The sequence below is a fragment of the Ranitomeya variabilis genome, chromosome 4 (assembly GCF_051348905.1).
Source record: "Ranitomeya variabilis isolate aRanVar5 chromosome 4, aRanVar5.hap1, whole genome shotgun sequence".
NCBI classification, from domain to species: Eukaryota; Metazoa; Chordata; class Amphibia; order Anura; family Dendrobatidae; genus Ranitomeya; species Ranitomeya variabilis.
Genome location: NC_135235.1, coordinates 380,168,955 through 380,187,456, shown reverse-complemented (window position 1 = coordinate 380,187,456; position 18,502 = coordinate 380,168,955). Strand labels below are relative to the sequence as shown.

The window sequence follows — 18,502 nt, the reverse complement described above, 5'->3', positions numbered from 1 at the left end:
ATGTGTTACCTGTGGCTGATGTGTGAGCGGTGTATGTGTTACCTGTGGCTGATGAGTGAGCGGTGTATGAGTTACCTGTGGCTGATGTGTGAGCGGTGTATGTGTTACCTGTGGCTGATGAGTGAGCGGTATACGAGTTACCTCTGGATGATATGTGAGCAGCGGTATATGTGACTGATGTGTATGCGCTGTGGGAGGAGTCGGACCTACCAGGAGCCCATACACTCTAGGCTGAAGTTCAGCATTATTCCTCCCACACAAGGGTCTGGTCACATGACCGTTACATCACCAGAGGTGGTTAGTCCAGTGTGTTTTAGCATCTACAGTCAGTATCCCCTCCCTCATAATCTCCGCCCCGTCTTCCGCAAACTGAATAACGCGTCTTCTCATTGGTTCCTGGAGTCACTTATCGCGTCTCCGAAGCGTGATTGGTAGCTGTGAGGCTAGGTGGTGACGTCAGGGCTGGGCCTGGTAGGGAGGGTTCCGTGCATCACTAGAATTCGCCTTGTGGTATCTGCTGGGAGTGACGTCACGCTCCGCCCTGACGTCGGGTGCGTACACGGAGGGTTCCTGAGTGGACAGTGCGTGCTGTGGGGCGCTTCTTCCAGGCTTGAGCCGCGTAAGTGTCTTTGTTTTTGTGCGGAGGTGTCTGTGTTATGGGGTGACGGCACCGTGCGCTGCACACACAGGAGTGTGGACGTTACTGTTCCCAGGCCTGGCGTTTTCTGTGGGCGTCTGTGTCCTCTCGTGTGCACGGCCGGCGTGACAACAGACTGAGACGCGCCGTCTGCTCTCGGGTCCCGGCAGTGCTCTCCCTGGCCTGCGGGGGTGCCGGTCTGCTGCTTGTAGTGAGTGGCCTGGTCCTAGTATGCTACCTCTGTGTGCACAGTGTGGTGTAGTTTCTCTGATTGTCATACTGATTTGGACTGGCACGGCGGGCTAAAGTCTTAATGGGCCCGCGACTGGCCCGGGTCGTAATGGGCCAGGGTCGTAATGGGCCCGCTACTGGCCAGGGTCTTAATGGGCCCGCGACTGGCCCGGGTCGTAATGGGCCCTTGTCGTAATGGGCCCGCGACTGGCCCGGGTCGTAATGGGCCCTTGTCGTAATGGGCCCGCGACTGGCCCGGGTCGTAATGGGCCCGCGACTGGCCCGGGTCGTAATGGGCCCGCGACTGGCCCGGGTCGTAATGGGCCCGCGACTGGCCCGGGTCGTAATGGGCCCGCGACTGGCCAGGGTCTTAATGGGCCCGCGACTGGCCAGGGTCTTAATGGGCCCGCGACTGGCCAGGGTCGTAATGGGCCCGCGACTGGCCCGGGTCGTAATGGGCCCGCGACCGGCCCGGGTCGTAATGGGCCCGCGACCGGCCAGGGTCGTAATGGGCCCGCGACCGGCCCGGGTCGTAATGGGCCCGCGACCGGCCCGGGTCGTAATGGGCCCGCGACCGGCCCGGGTCGTAATGGGCCCGCGACCGGCCCGGGTCGTAATGGGCCCGCGACCGGCCCGGGTCGTAATGGGCCCGCGACCGGCCCGGGTCGTAATGGGCCCGCGACCGGCCCGGGTCGTAATGGGCCCGCGACCGGCCCGGGTCGTAATGGGCCCGCGACCGGCCCGGGTCGTAATGGGCCCGCGACCGGCCCGGGTCGTAATGGGCCCGCGACCGGCCCGGGTCGTAATGGGCCCGCGACCGGCCCGGGTCGTAATGGGCCCGCGACCGGCCCGGGTCGTAATGGGCCCGCGACCGGCCCGGGTCGTAATGGGCCCGCGACTGGCCCGGGTCGTAATGGGCCCGCGACTGGCCCGGGTCGTAATGGGCCCGCTACTGGCCCGGGTCGTAATGGGGCCGCGACTGGCCCGGCGTGCCAGAGTCGTAATGGGACTGGCAGGAGTGTTCTGCTTGTCAGCAGGCTGCAGCTGTTGTGTGAAAAAATAAATCTGAGCCTTTCTCCTCCTCCCCAGGTCCAATAGTGAGCCTCCACCACTCCTCCTGATTATCTGCTATGTTGCCCAGCAGCCAATAACTGAGCTCAGCAGCGAGTGTCATCTCCTCTGGCTGAGCTCGCTTATTGGCTGCCAAGTATAAGGAGTGTTCCCATTGTGAGTATCAGTGGTACCTGCTGTATCTCATGTGGGGTCCTCCTGCAGCACCCAGGGAGCTGAGCTGCTTCTATGGGAAGAGTCTGCGCTTTTTAAGCTCTAGGAGTCCTAGCTAGTAATTGACAGCATTCCCTTCTGCCCGCTGGACTCATTAGGTTAATGGGAACCTGCCATTAGATTCGTACTGCCGAGTCCTGTGCCACATGAATCATGTTGGTGACAGGGTTGCTGCCTTGTGTTATTCTGAATCAGTTTGAGAAAACCCTGCCAGGGACAATAAATCTAGACTAAATATTGAGTCTGGTCCCTGATTGGCTTTTTCCCGCTCTAGTGAAATGGGTTGTCCACCAATTGGATAACTCCTTGCATTGGTGCTGGGTCCCCAGGTGCTTGCTCATGTGATGGCAGCATCTGATGGGATGGTTCCCTCCGATAATCCTCTAATGTCCGGTGACCGTTAGCATCTGGTAATTGGTTGCTGTTCTCCATTTCGGTGGCGGGCTATTGTCCACTCTTTTTGCTTGATTTGCTTTTTTCCTCTGCTTTTCAATGCGCACTGACAGTGAGCTCTTACTGCCTCTAATAAGTGACTTTTCCTTAGCGCTGGCGAGGTAGCACGTTGCCACTGCACTGATGAGGAATATTAATCAGGGAGCTTCTAAAGGGGATACACAAGACTTTCTAAAAAAAAAAAGTGTCTAAGTACTGACAGGCAGATAGTTACCTGCCTGTGCTTGGCGCCGTTCTGCTGACATCGTTTTTCCGCTCTGCTCTATTGATATGGCAGGACTGCTGACATCATGCTGATTTTAATCCATCTCCCCCATTTACGCTTTGGGGAGCCGGCTGTCCATCAGCATGACGTCAGTAGTCACTGCCCATCAACAGAGCCGAAGGGGAAGACCTGCTCTGTTTACAGCAAGTTGCTGAATCGCCGGCAGGAGCGGTCAATGACCTCTATGTACCAGCATTTAGTACAACAGGCGAAGGGAGCAGTAAGGAGTTTTTAATTAAGGTTGATTTAGATAATTACATTAAATATACATTTAGGATTAAAATCTGTACGTTTTGGACCACCCCGTTAATTGGGGATTGTCCAAATAGTAAGCAACCCCTTTTAAGAAGCTCTCCTACTAAAAATGGCATGTCCTAAATGTGAGTGTGATGTAATATTTACTAGTGGCCGTCTTTCGTGGTTTGCAGCATCACTTCTGTCCTGCTGAGGCAGTAAAGGCTTAAGGTACCGTTAGACATAGGCTACGTTCACATTTGCGGTCAGCGCCGCAGCGGCGCCGCATGCGTCATGCGCCCCTATATTTAACATGGGGGCGCATGGACATGCGTTGTGCTGCGTTTTGCGCCGCATGGCCGCAAGCGTTGGACGCAAGAAACGCATCAAGTTGCATTTTTTTTGCGTCCAACTTTCGGCCAAAAACGACGCATGCGGCGCAAAACGCAGCGTTTTAGCGTGCGTTTTGCCGCGTTTTTGTTTGCGTTGTGCGCTGCGTCGCCGACGCTGCGGCGCACAACGCAAATGTGAACGTAGCCTAAGCGACGCTCCAGCGATATAGACAACGGTCCGACCTAAACTAGATCGCTGGAGCGTCGCTGTTTAGGTCGCTGTAGAGACATCAAACACAGCAACTCCAGAACGATGCAGGAGCGATCCAGTGACGTAACGGCGACTCACTTATCGTTCACGCTCCATGTAAAAACATTGCTGACATCGTTGCTTTTGTTGTCAAACATGACGATACACGCCGACCTGGCGACCAAATAAAGTTCTGGACTTCTAGCTCCGACCAGCGATATAACAGCGGGATCCAGATCGCTGCTGCGTGTCAAACTCAACGAGATCGCTATCCAGGACGCTGCAACGTCACGGATCGTTGTCATTCTCGTTGGAAAGTTGTTTAGTGTGAAGGTACCTTTACCTTGGTGGAAGTAGCACAGTCCCTGTGTGAGCTTGTGCTTTTTTCACTCCAAAGTGGACCCCGGCGGCGTTGGAAATCGAGGAAGATGTTGATCTGTAGGTATTTTGTCACAATCTCTTTACATCACAGACCTGTTTAGAAGGGTTTAAGGCATAATTTTTGGCTGCAGTGCTTCTGGGCACGTGACTGGGAGTGTGTGATTTGTATACATGCTGTCACATGCTGTTTAGATGGGCACAGCGGAATGTGGGGCAGAAATCTGAAAACTTGCTATCGGCAGCAGCAGGGAATCCTCATGACGCACAGTGCGCGCTGTGTGAGGATTCACAACCCTGCAGTCACATATACTGCCTGCAGACTTGTAGTCTAAAGCCAGACAACCCCTTTAATGTAGATTAGTTCTGGTGAGCACTTCCCTTTTCAATTTCCTTTAATGCTGTGTGTGTTTTTGAAAATTCTCTGGATCTTTATCTTAAGGATAGCTCATTAATATCAAATCGTTGGGGGTCCCAACTCCTGGCACCCTTAGTGTTCAGCTTTCCTTGGTTGTAGTCAGATGTAAGCTGCTGAGCTGAATACGAGTGGATCTGCAGTACCTTGCCGCAGCCACTAAAAACCGCGGGACGGGTGCTCAGTGAGTCATACAGTTATATGAAAAAGTTTGGGCACCCCTATTAATCTTAAGCTTAATGTTTTATAAAAATTGTTTGTTTTTTTTGCAACAGCTATTTCAGTTTCATATATCTAATAACTGTTGGACACAGTAATGTTTCTGCCTTAAAATGAGGTTTATTGTACTAACAGAAAATGTGCAATCTGCATTCAAACAAAATTTGACAGGTGCATAAGTATGGGCACCCTTATCATTTTCTTGTTTTAAATACTCCTACCTACTTTTTACTGACTTACTAAAGCACTTTTTTTTGGTTTTGTAACCTCATTGAGCTTTGAACTTCATAGCCAGGTGTATGCAATCATGAGAAAAGCTACTTAAAGTGGCCACTTGCAAGTTGTTCTCCTGTTTGAATCTCCTCTGAAGAGTGGCATCATGGGCTCCTCAAAACAACTGTCAAATGATCTGAAAACAAAGATTATTCAACATAGTTGTTCAGGGGAAGGATACAAAAAGCTGTCTCAGAGATTTAACCTGTCAGTTTCCACTGTGAGGAACATAGTAAGGAAATGGAAGAACACAGGTACAGTTCTTGTTAAGGCCAGAAGTGGCAGCCCAAGAAAAACATCGGAAAGGCAGAGAAGAAGAATGGTGAGATCAGTCAAGGACAATCCTCAGACCACCTCCAGAGAGCTGCAGCATCAACTTGCTGCAGATGGTGTCACTGTGCATCGGTCAACTATACAACGCACTTTGCACAAGGAGAAGCTGTATGGGAGAGTGATGCGAAAGAAGCCGTTTCTGCAAGCACGCCACAAACAGTCGGCTGAGGTATGCAAAAGCGCATTTGGAGAAGCCAATTTCTTTTTGGAAGAAGGTCCTGTGGACTGATGAAACCAAGACTGAGTTGTTTCGTCATACAAAAAGGCGTTATGCATGGCGGCAAAAAAACACAGCATTCCAAGAAAAACACTTGCTACCCACAGTAAAATTTGGTGGAGGTTCCATCATGCTTTGGGACTGTGTGGCCAATGCCGGCACCGGGAATCTTGTTAAAGTTGAGGGACGCATGGATTCGTCTCAGTATCAGCAGATTCTTGACAACAATGTTCATGAATCAGTGACAAAGTTGAAGTTACGCAGGGGATGGATCTTTCAGCAAGACAATGATCCAAAACACCGCTCCAAATCTACTCAGGCATTCATGCAGAGGAACAATTACACTGTTCTGGAATGGCCATCCCAGTCCCCAGACCTGAATACCATTGAACATCTGTGGGATCATTTGAAGAGGGCTGTCCATGCTCGGCGACCATCAAACTTAACTGAACTGGAATTGTTTTGTAAAGAGGAATGGTCAAAAATACTATCATCCAGGAACTCATTAAAAGCTACAGGAAGCGACTAGAGGCTGTTATTTTTGCAAAAGGAGGATCTACTAAATATTAATGTCACTTTTCTGGTGAGGTGCCCATACTTATGCACCTGTTAAATTTTGCTTGAATGCAGATTGCACATTATCTGTTAGTACAATAAACCTCATTTCAAGGCAGAAACATTACTGTGTCCAACAGTTATTAGATATATGAAACTGAAATAGCTGTTGCAAAAAAACAATTTTTATAAAACATTAAGCTTAAGATTATTAGGGGTGCCCAAACTTTTTCATATAACTGTAGTAGTCATGTACCGCTAGAAGCAGCCTTTGGAACTAGTTCTGATCACTGCTGTTTAACTTCTTAAAGGGTTTTTCCCACAAACAATGTTACTTTTAATCACTAGATTTTGGACTAATAATTTCTACAATTGGATGTGTGTGTGTGTATAAAATAACCTTTATAAGGGTATGTGCACACGTTGCGGACTCCACTGCGGATTTTTACACGCTGATTCTGCAGAATCCGCAGGTAAAATGCCCTGCGTTTTACCTGCGTATTTTGTGCTGATTTTGCCTGCGTTTTTACACCTGCGGATTCCTATAAAGGAATAGGTGTAAAATGCTGCGGAATCCGCACAAAGAATTGACATGCTGCGGAAAATAAACCGCTGCGTTTCTGCGCAGAATTTTCCACAGCATGTGCACTGCGGATTTGATTTTCCATAGGTTAAAATGGTACTGTACAACGCATGGAAAACTGCTGCAGATCTGCAGTGCCAAAAGAGCACATACCCTAAATGTACCCCTGCTGTGTACTGTGTAATGGCTGTGTCTGACCGTGCAGGGACATGGTCTGATCATACCACAGCTCCTGGGCAGGGGGTGGGACTAAAAATACACATAAGACTAGAGTGTGCGGCATAACAAATTATTCTTTCTGGGGTAAAACGTTGCTTAAAAACGGTGAAATTATTTACCTCACATAAAGAATTTGCTGTGATCCCCTGCTGTAATGTCTATATTCTCTGTCCTGTTCCGTTTTTTGCTCCCCTGCCCAGGAGCTGTGGTATGATCAGGCCATATCCCTGTACACAGACACAGCAGGGGCACATTTATAAGGTTATCTCCTCACAGGAACATTTTATTTACACACATCCAATTGTGGAACTTATTATTATTCCAAGATCTATTAATAAAAAATGTCCTTGTGGGATAACCCCTTTAGGAGTCTGTCAGCAGACTTTGCTACCCCTTCTGAGAGCAGCATGTAGGGGAGGAGACTGATTCTAGCAATGCGTCACATACTAGGCTGCTTGCTGTCATTTTGATAAAATCCCTGTTTTATCTGCTGCAGATCTATCAGTTCTCTGAATGCTGAGCTCTCACCCCACCCACGTGACTGACAGCTTTCTGTGTACACTGCGAATATTTTGAAAGCAGCCACTTGGTGGTGGGGTTATACAGACCTCGTGAATATGCTTGACTACCTGGCAGAAGGATTTATATACAAGAAAAATGTGAATTTCTCTTGAATAAGATATTAGGTTGCAGATGTCAATGTATCGTTCTATTGAGCTTCTTAGAACCTACATGCCCATGTAAATGGCTGAGGAAGGATGATCTTACTGACAGTCCCTTTAAATAACAGCTGCATTTACATTGTTTCCTCCTGGTGGCCCATCCTGTTTGGAGGTCAGTCAGCGCCCCCACAACATGATCTTTGGGTGCAGATGGGTTGCCTACATATAAACCTATGCTTCTGATGTATCTGTAGTTTGTCGCTATCATATTTGTGGTGGTCTGACAGCTGTCACACCCACCTATCTGCAATTATCTGTTCAGTGAAGTTGTGAGCTGGAGATGATGAATGAGAGAGGGAGTGTTCAGTAGAATGGGTGATAAGGTATAGTACCTGGGAGTGCACAATAATCAGTGTACATAACCATGCAGTTCCTGCTCGGTACATTGTTGACATTTGGCTGCCGCTGTAACAGTACCTTATCGGTGGGCAAGCATTTGGACCCCACTGTCTGATGTTAATGATCTAACCCATGGGTAGGTCATCAGAATGCTGGTCCCTTACAACCCCTTTATTCAGTCCGTTCCATGATGGCAGCAATTTTTGGTTAACTTATACTTTTGTGAAAACTGCCTCCTCATCTGCTCCATGCCAGCTACTATAGACAGCACCTCACAGGTAAGGCCTGCTGCGCAGTGTGAGAAGCATTGCACCACAGTCATGCCTATGGTTTGTCCCATTGTTCCTTGATAAATCCATGATCCTGTTTTACAAATGGAGTTATTTTTTTTTTTTTTTTTTGATCATGGACCTTCTGCAGGTTGGGCAGGGCTATTGACATGCTCTCCCCTAGGTCATTGGAGCAGTGCAGGGAGCTATTAAAGGGAACCTGTCAGCAGGATTGTACACCGTGTCAGTTCGGCGCCGTTATACTGATTAACATGATACCTTGGTTGATGAAATTGTGATTGTCAGGATAAATGGGGATCTGACTGCTGGGACCCTCGCTGATCTGCTTTACAAATAACTTTTATTTTTGTTAAAATGGAGCTGCAGTATGCGTGCCTGCCCGCTGCTCCATTCATTCCCTATGGGGCTGTGAAATACTGTGCTCTTGTTTTTCTGGCATCCACATAGAGAATGATTGGCACAGCGGACTGTCATCAGACCTGCCACACCACTTATAAAAGGGGACAAAGTTTGCCATTCTGCTAATAAGTGCAGTTCCCATTGGTGGGACATCCACTGATCAGCAAGTTCTCACCTATCCAGCGGAGCCTCTGGTATTCAGTCATAGAGGTGTGTTGGCACCACTTCAGTCACTGCTCAGTATAGAGTGAGCAGCTGCTTACAGCCAGAACAAAATGAACTTTCTCCTGCTACCTGGGCTTTTAGTACTGCATCCCGGCAGCTTTAGAATGCTATTAACATGCAGCTTAACCCCATCTATGCAGTATAATATGCTGGAGTTCCCTTTAACGTGAACTGAAATGTGACTAGTTGTAAACACATCCCCAATTATAAGAGGATGTTCATACTTATGCAACAACATTATTTTAGTTTTATTTTTCCCCTCCAAAATGACTTTTAATGGATTTTTAGTTTATTGATTACATTAATCCCTTCGCGACGGGACCAATTTCTGTGTTTGCTTTTCCCTCCCCTTCCTAGAACTTTTATTTTTCTGTCCAACATAGACATGAGGGCTCAATTTTTGATGGACAATTCACTTTACAACATGTTGTACTCGAAAATGGGGGGTGGATTCAAAGTGCGTAAAATTGTGAACCTCCCCACAAAAAAAAAATTACGGTGTACATTGCTGTGACGTGGAAGTCAGTTGACTACAGTGAAATGGAGAAATATTTAGAATTGAGAGTCCTCAGTGGTTGATGCCGTTTAATGGCTAACTGAAGAGATGGTAACAAATTGCAAGCTTTTTAGACTACTCCGGTCTCTTCATCAGGCATAGTCATTACAACAGGAGATCGCAGAGGATGCATTTTGTGAGGTAAAATATTGTTTAAAAACCAGTGAAATATTTTACCTGACAAAATGTATCCTCTGCGGTCTCTGCTGTAATGTCAGTAGTGTCTTTTGCTTCCTCCCCAGCCCAGGAGATGTGGTATGCTTCAGACACAATTTTTACAATGTAGAAAAACACCGTATGCACTACCGGTCGTGGTGCCTAAGTAGGGTCCCACACTATATTATATATATATATATATATATATATATATATATATATATATATATATATATATATATATATATATATATATATATATATATATATATATATATATATATATATATTACACACATAACTTATGGAGAGTTTGTTTGTGATTTAATGTAATCATCAAATTAAACGTTTCGGCCACATTGAACGGCCTTCCTCAGTAACCACAGGAGATGAACGCATTTATATAATTGGCACAAAAGCAGAGAGTCTGTCTACAAGGAAAATATCAGCTGACTAGCGGTGGATGCCGCGTCTTTGCCCTATATGCTGGCACGCTGTTCCCTCTCGGCTCTCCTCATTTACTGGTTACACCAGTCCGGATATTTTCCTGGTAGACACTCTCTGCTTTTGTGCCGATGATATCAATGCGTTCACCTACGCTTTTTCCTCTGATTAAACTGTGGTTACTGAAGAAGGCCGTTCATTGTGGCTGAAACGTTTAATTTGATGACTATATTAAATCACAAACAAACTCTCCATAAGTTGAGTGCCTAGTTTTATTTTCTTCTATACAATTATTAAAATGAACTTTCGTTTGTGGGAATGTGACCTGCTTCCTCTGCCTGTAGACATGTCGCGCATCTGCCTCTGGGATCAGCCGAATGATTCACTGCGCCTGAGTGGAGTTCGCGCAGACACAGTAAATCAGACCGCCGCCATCTTTGTGCAAACAGACAGTGGCGATCACATTAAAACTGCGCATGCGCTCCTCCTGTTCAAAGATGGTGGCGGTCAGTGAATCATTCGGCTGATCCCGGCGGCATGTTCGTGACCTTGTTCCGCTGGTGGTACCGTGCAAGAGGCTGCATACAGCGTACACTGTGTGTTTGTGGTGCGCGTATGGCATATTCAGTGTGTGGTGCGTATGGCATATTCAGTGTGTGGTGCGACGGTGTTCCGCTTGTGGTACCGCTCAAGTGGCTGCGTACAGCATACACTGTGTGTGTGGTGCATATGGCATATTCAGTGTGTGTGGTGCGTATGGCATATTCAGTGTGTGTGTGTGTGTGTGTGTGGTGCGTATGGCATATTCAGTGTGTGTGGTGCGTATGGCATATTCAGTGTGTGTGTGTGGTGCGTATGGCATATTCAGTGTGTGTGGTGCGTATGGCATATTCAGTGTGTGTGTGTGTGTGTGTGTGGTGCATATGGTATATTCAGTGTGTGTGTGGTGCATATGGTATATTCAGTGTGTGTGTGGTGCATATGGTATATTCAGTGTGTGTGGTGCGTATGGCATATTCAGTGTGTGTGGTGCGTATGGCATATTCAGTGTGTGTGGTGCGTATGGCATATTCAGTGTGTGTGGTGCGTATGGCATATTCAGTGTGTGTGGTGCGTATGGCATATTCAGTGTGTGTGGTGCGTATGGCATATTCAGTGTGTGTGGTGCGTATGGCATATTCAGAGTGTGTGGTGCGTATGGCATATTCAGTGTGTGGTGCGTATGGCATATTCAGTGTGTGTGGTGCTGTGCATACAGCGTATACAGTGTGTGTGTGTGGTGCGACGGTGTGCCGCTGGTGGTACCGTGCAAGAGGCTGCGTACAGCGTACACTGTGTGTGTTTGTGGTGCGCGTACGGCATTATATGTGTGGTGCGGTGCATACAGCATATACAGTGTGTGTCTGGTGCGACGGTGTTCCGCTGGTGGTACCGTGCACGAGGCTGGTACCACCAGCAGTTTCCATATTGACACCCATCACTTGGGTGTCTCAGTATGAAGGTCAGTGAACTTCCGCCTCTTAGAATTCTGGGATCTGGACGAATATTTTTTTTACATGACATCCTGGCAGAGGTGTGTAGACTTTTTCTATTCAGGCAGGAGAGCATCATGAGAATAACCCTTTAACCCCTTCCTGACCTTTGACGCATACGCTGCGTCATGAAAGTCGGTGCCAATCCGACCTGTGACGCAGCGTATGCGTCATGGAATGATCGCGTCCCTGCAGATCGGGTGAAAGGGTTAACTCCAATTTCACCCGATCTGCAGGGACAGGGGGAGTGGTGCTTCAGCCCAGGGGGGGTGGCTTCACCCCCCACCCCCCCCCCCCGTGGCTACGATCGCTCTGATTGGCAGTTTCACTTTCAACAGCCAATCAGAGCGATTTGTAATATTTCACCTAAAAAACTGGTGAAATATTACAATCCAGCCATGGCCGATGCTGCAATATCATCGGCCATGGCTGGAAATACTGAAGTGACCCCCCCACCCCACCGATCGCCCCCCCCCCCCCAAGCCACTGATCTGTCCCGTAGTCCCCTCCGTCCTGTGCTCCGCTCCCCCGTCCTCCTGTCCGCTCCCCCCGTGCTCCTATGTCACCCCCCCCCGTGCTCCGACGCCCCCCCCCCCCCCCCGTGCCCCGATCTCCCCCCCCTTATACTTACCGAGGCTCCCGGTGTCGGTCAGTCTTCTCCATGGGCGCCGCCATCTTCCAAAATGGCGGGCGCATGCTCAGTGTTCCCGCCGAATCTGCCGTTCGGCAGATTCGTTACAAGTACATTTTGATCGCTGTGGTAGGTTCTATCACAGCGATCAAAATAAAAAAATAATAAATAAACCCCCCCCTTTATCACCCCCATAGGTAGGGACAATAATAAAATAAAGAAAAATTTTTTTTTTTTCTTTTTCCACTAGGGTTAGGGTTTCAACTAGGATTAGAATTAGGGTTAGGGTTACGGGTAGGGTTAGGGGTAGGGTTAGGGTTATGGCATGTGCACACAGTGTGGATTTGGCCGCGGATCCGCAGCGGATTGGCCGCGGATCCGCAGCGGATTGGCCGCTGCAAATTCGTAGCAGTTTTCCATCAGGTTCACAGTACCATGTACACCTATGGAAAACCAAATCCGCTGTGCCCATGGTGCGGAAAATTCCGTGCAGAAACGCTGCGTTGTATTTTCCGCAGCATGTCAATTCTTTGTGCGGATTCCGCAGCGTTTTACACCTGTTCCTCAATAGGAATCCGCAGGTGAAATCAGCACAAAAAAACACTGGAAATCTGCTGTAAATCCGCAGGTAAAACGCAGTGCCTTTTACCTGCAGATTTTTCAAAAATCGTGCGGAAGAATCTCACACGAATCCGCAACGTGGGCACATAGCCTTAGGGTTAGGGTTGGAATTAGGGCTAGGGTTGGAAATAGGGTTAAGATTAGGCTTGTGGTTAGAGTTACGGATAGGGTTAGGGGTGTGTTGGGGTTACAGTTGTGGTTAGGGTTGGGGTTAGGGTTAGGATTAGGGTTAGGGTTGGAATTAGGGTTACGGGTGTGTTGGGGTTAGGGTTGTGGTTAGGGGTGTGTTGGGGTTAGGGTTGTGATTAGGGTTATGGTTACAGTTGGGATTAGGATTAGGGGTGTGTTGGGGTTAGTGTTGAAGTTAGAATTGAGGGGTTTCCACTGTTTAGGCACATCAGGGGTCTCCAAACGCAACATGGCGCCACCATTGATTCCAGCCAATCTTGCGTTCAAAAAAGTCAAATGGTGCTCCCTCCCTTCCAAGCCCCGACGTGCGCCCAAACAGTGGTTTACCCCCACATTTGGGGTACCAGCGTACTCAGGACAAACTGGGCAACAACTGTTGGGGTCCAATTTCTCCTGTTACCCTTGCAAAAATAAAAAATTACTTGCTAAAACATAATTTTTGAGGAAAGAACAATTATTTTTTATTTTCACGGCTCTGCGTTATAAACTTCTGTGAAGCACTTGGGGGTTGAAAGTGCTCACCACACATCTAGATAAGTTCCTTCGGGGGTCTAGTTTCCAAAATGGGGTCACTTGTGGGGGGTTTCTACTGTTTAGGCACATCAGAGGCTCTGCAAACGTAACATGATGCCTGCAGACCATTCCATCAAAGTCTGCATTCCAAAACGTCACTACTTCCCTTCCGAGCCCCGGCATGTGCCCAAACAGTGGTTTACCCCCACATATGGGGTATCAGCGTACTCAGGAGAAACTGGACAACAACTTTTGGGGTTCCATTTCTCCTGTTCCCCATGAAAAAATAAAACATTCTGGGCTAAAAAAATATTTTTGAGGAAAGGAAACACATTTATTATTTTCACGGCTCTGCGTTATAAACTTCTGTGAAGCACCTGGGGGTTATAAGTGCTCACTATGCATCTAGATAAGTTCCTTGGGGGGGTCTAGTTTCCAAAATGGGGTCACTTGTGGGGGAGCTCCAATGTTTAGGCACACGGGGGCTCTCCAAATGCGACATGGTGTCCGCTAAAGATTGGAGCCAATTTTTCATTGAAAAAGTCAAATGGCGCTCCTTCCCTTCCGAGCCCTGCCGTGCGCCCAAACAGTGGTTTACCCCCACATATGAGGTATCAGCGTACTCAGGACAAATTGGACAACAACGTTCGTGGTCCAGTTTCTCCTTTTACCCTTGGGAAAATAAAAACATTTTCGCTAAAAGATCATTTTTGTGACTAAAAAGTTAAATGTTCATTTTTTTACTTCCATGTTACTTCTGCTGCTGTGAAACACCTGAAGGGTTAATAAACTTCTTGAATGTGGTTTTGAGCACCTTGAGGGGTGCAGTTTTTAGAATGGTGTCACTTTTGGGTATTTTCAGCCATATAGAACCCTCAAACTGACTTCAAATGTGAGGTGGTCCCTAAAAAAAATGGTTTTGTAAATTTTGTTGTAAAAATGAGATCACTGGTCAAATTTTAACCCTTATAACTTCCTAGCAAAAAAAAAAATGTTTCCAAAATTGTGCTGATGTAAAGTAGACATGTGGGAAATGTTGTTTATTAACTATTTTGTGTCACATAACTCTCTGGTTTAACAGAATAAAAATTCAAAATGTGAAAATTGAGAAATTTTCAAAATTTTTGCCAAATTTCCGTTTTTTTCACAAATAAACTCAGAAATTATCGACCTAAATTTACCACTAACATGAAGCCCAATATGTCACGAAAAAACAATCTCAGAATCGCTAGGATCCGTTGAAGCGTTCCTGAGTTATTACCTCATAAAGGGACACTGGTCAGAATTGCAAAAAATGGCAAGGTCATTAAGGCCAAAATAGGCTGGGTCATGAAGGGGTTAAAGAGAACTTGTCACCTTGGAAAATGCTATTTACCTGCACATGCAATGTTCTGAAGGTGAATAGTATTACAATGCTGGCAGGCCACCTTACTGTAAATGCGCCTTCCAGGAGAAACTGGTCGTGTGTTTTTTTTTTTTTTTTTTTTTTTTCTTTTTTTTTCCTCCCAGAAGCCGTTTGCTTTCAGTCATAGAGGAGTGCCCTGGCTACAGCCACTGCTCACTATACTGTGAGCATCGGCTGTAGGCATGACCCAGCACTTTGACAGTTCACGCTTCACAGATTTGCTGCAGATCCAGCTGTCATTCACTTTGCTGGTACTGGATTGTGCACCAGTCTTTACCCTTGGAAAGACTAATAGGGTTGTACCATGCCTCTCATGCTTTGTGCAGCTTTGTCTTTCAACACAGCCATGCACTTGTCCTATTAAATGAAAGTAGACATGCATGATACCTGCTACTGTCCTCCTTCGCTTTATCACTGTCTAAGGCCACGTTCACACCTTGCGGCGTCCCTCTGCGGGTTCTCCCGCAGCGGAATTGATAAATCTGCAGGGCAAAACCGCTGCGGTTATCCCTGCAGATTTATGGTGGTTTGTTCCACGGTTTCTGCTGCGGGATTACTCCTGAACTATTGATGCTGCATATGCAGCAATATGCAGCATCAATAGTAATGATAAAAATAATAAAAATTGGTTATACTCACCCTCTGATGTCCGGATCTCCTCGGCGCTGCAATCGGCGCTCCGGTTCCAAAGATGCTGTGCCGAGAAGGACCTTCGTGACGTCACGGTCATGTGACCCGGGCGTCATCACGGTCATGTGACCGACGTCACCACAGGTCCTGTTCGCACAGCAACTCTGACCGGCCGGCCGCGTGCAGCGCTGAGAGGTGAGTATAACATGATTTTTTTATTTTTATTCTTTTTTTTACCCCAAATATGGTTCCCAGGGCCTGGAGGAGAGTCTCCTCTCCTCCACCCCGGGTACCACCCGCACATTAACCGCTTACTTCCTGCAACGTGGGCACAGCCCCATGCGGGAAGTAAGCGGTTCAATGCATTCCTATGGGTGCAGAATCGCAGCGATTCTGCACAAAGAAGTGACATGCTGCGCGTTGTAAACCGCTGCGTTTCTGCGCGGTTTTTCCCGCAGCATGTGCACAGCGGTTTGCAGTTTCCATAGGGTTTACATGTAAATGGAAACGCTATGGAAACTGCTGCGGACCCGCAGCATCAAAATCGCTGCGGTTCCGCGGTAAAAACCGCAAAGTGTGAACATGGCCTAAGGCTGCCATCACACTATCAGTATTTGGTCAGTATTTTACATCAGTATTTGAAACCAAAACCAGGAGTGGGTGATAAATGCACAGGTGGTGCATATGTTTCTATTATACTTTTCCTCTATTTGTTCCACTCCTTGGTTTTGGCTTACAAATACTGATGTAAAATACTGACCAAATACTGCTAGTGTGACGGCAGCCTAACTTGCCTGTTATGCTGCACAGCTGCTTCAGGGCTCAGTCTCATGTCAGTTTTAGGCTATGTGCACACGTTCAGGAAAGTTTGCAGAATTTTCCTGAGCAAATCCAGACTACTTTCGCAGGAAATCCGCTCGTGTTTTTCGATCCTTTTTTTTTTTTTTGTGGATTTTCCCCGGATTTTACCAGAGCTTCCCAATGCAATAATATAGTGGCAGATCTGCAAAAAATCCATAAAATTATTGAACATGCTGCGTTTTTTTCCGCGATGAGTTTTTTTCGCGGGAAAAAAAAAACTCAACATGGGCACAAATTGCGGAATGCATTAAAATTGATGGAATGCTTAATATAAGCGTTTTCTAAGCATTTTTGCAGCTGAAAACCGCCGGAAAAACGCGAAAAATCCAGAACGTGTGCACATAGCCTAACTCATACAAGTTCTAGCCACGTTTTTCACAGCTATCATATCTACAGTATGATAGTCTATGGGGCAGCTCACATTTTTTTTCTATTGGGCAGTCTGAAAAAAAAGTGTATGTGTATAATACTAATAAATATATATACTGTATATACTCGAGTATAAGCTGAGATTTTCAGCCCATTTTTTTTAGGCTGAAAGTGCCCCTCTCGGCTTATACTCCAGTCATTGTCCCAGGGGGTCGGAGGGGGAGGGGCAGCTGTCAAATCATACTTGCCTGCTCCCGACGCATATCTGCACGTTCCTGCTTCTCCGGCGCCCGCAGCTTCTTCCTGTGTTCAGCGGTCACATGGTACCGCTCATTAAAGTAATGAATATGGATGCATATTCATTACTTTAATGAGCAGTACGATGTGACCGCTGAACACAGGAAGAAGCTGCGGGCTCCGAAGATCACCTGTCAGTGAGAAGCTGCCAGGAGCCGCGCCGGGAGCAGGTGAGTATAATGGGGACTGGAGGGGGAGTATTGCGTGATATTCACCTGTCTGCATTCCACCGCTGGGCGCCGCTGTGTTTTCTGCGTCCTCTGCCTGTGACGTTCAGGTCAGAGCGCGATGACGAGATTAGTGTGTGCGCCACCCTCTGCCTGAACAGTCACTGGGGAGGATGCGGAAGACACAACGGCGCCCAGCGGTGGAATGGGGGAAAGGTGAATATTGCAAGTGCCAGGGGCCTGCTCAGGACAAGAGGTGAGTATGTGATTGATTTTTTATTTTATTTTTTTATCGCAGCAGCCAGCTATGGGGCAAATGTTTCTATGGAGCGTCTTATGGGGCCATTCTCAATCTATGCAGCATTGTATGGGGCACATTATCTATGGAGCATCTTATGGGGCCATAATTAATCTATGCCGCATTGTATGGGGCAAATGTTTCTATGGAGCATCTTATGGGGCCATAATCAACTTATGCAGCATTGTATAGGGCATATTTTCTATGAAGCATCTTATGGGGCGCATCATGAACTGTATGGAGCATTATATGGGGCTCCTGATTCAATATGGATATTCAAAAACATGTAACCTACTGATGTCTCAATTATTTTACTTTTATTGGTATCTATTTTTATTTTTGACATTTACTGGTAGCTGCTGCATTTCCCACCCTAGGCTTATACTTGAGTCATTAACTTTTCCCAGTTTTTTGTGGAAAAATTAGGGGTCTCTGCTTATTCTCGGGTCGGCTGATACTCGACTGTATATGGTAGATAGATATATCTCAGTGACAAATCATACATCACTCAGATGCCCTGACTGACAGGAGAATGCTGCGATGCCCCCATTTGAGATTTAAAAAAAAACAAAAAAACGAACATGATGGTAAAAACTGACATGCTGTCCAAATGCTTGACAGTTTGGTAAAAAACACTGACACTTGGACTGACTTCTGTGTATAAGAATCGCTGATTTCTGAATGAGCCCAGTTGGTTAGAACCTTTAGACCAGTCTCGGACCCTGTATGTTGTGGCCCCTGTATTACAGACGCAAGTCATGGGCCAACAGTGGTCTAAGGAAATCTCTCCTCTTTTCCCAATCCCTCCTTAAGCAGTCTGTGCTCCTGTAAAGGGTTGTATGATTTGTGCAAATGGTTTCCGATCGGTGCTTTCTGCATGAATAGGGCGTATTTCCCTCCGTGCAAGGGTTGCAGAGTGGGTGTTTAGTGATACGCATTGCAGAACTAAGGTCAGGGTGTGTTCTTTAATTGACATTACC

The 18,502-nt window shown here is 47.1% G+C and overlaps 1 protein-coding gene across 5 annotated transcripts in view; it reads left to right on the top strand.

Annotated features, from left to right (window-relative positions):
- Positions 1-433: 433 nt before the first annotated feature.
- LOC143764815 (catenin delta-1-like) overlaps positions 434-18,502 on the top strand; it is a 152,932-nt gene continuing 134,863 nt past the window's right edge. For 2 of the 5 annotated variants that reach the window (XM_077250801.1, XM_077250800.1), the window contains exon 1: positions 434-619. The gene's annotated coding sequence lies outside the window, so the exon portion shown is untranslated. The remainder of the gene's footprint in view (positions 620-18,502) is intronic. The other 3 variants (XM_077250797.1, XM_077250796.1, XM_077250799.1) reach the window with 2 other exon arrangements.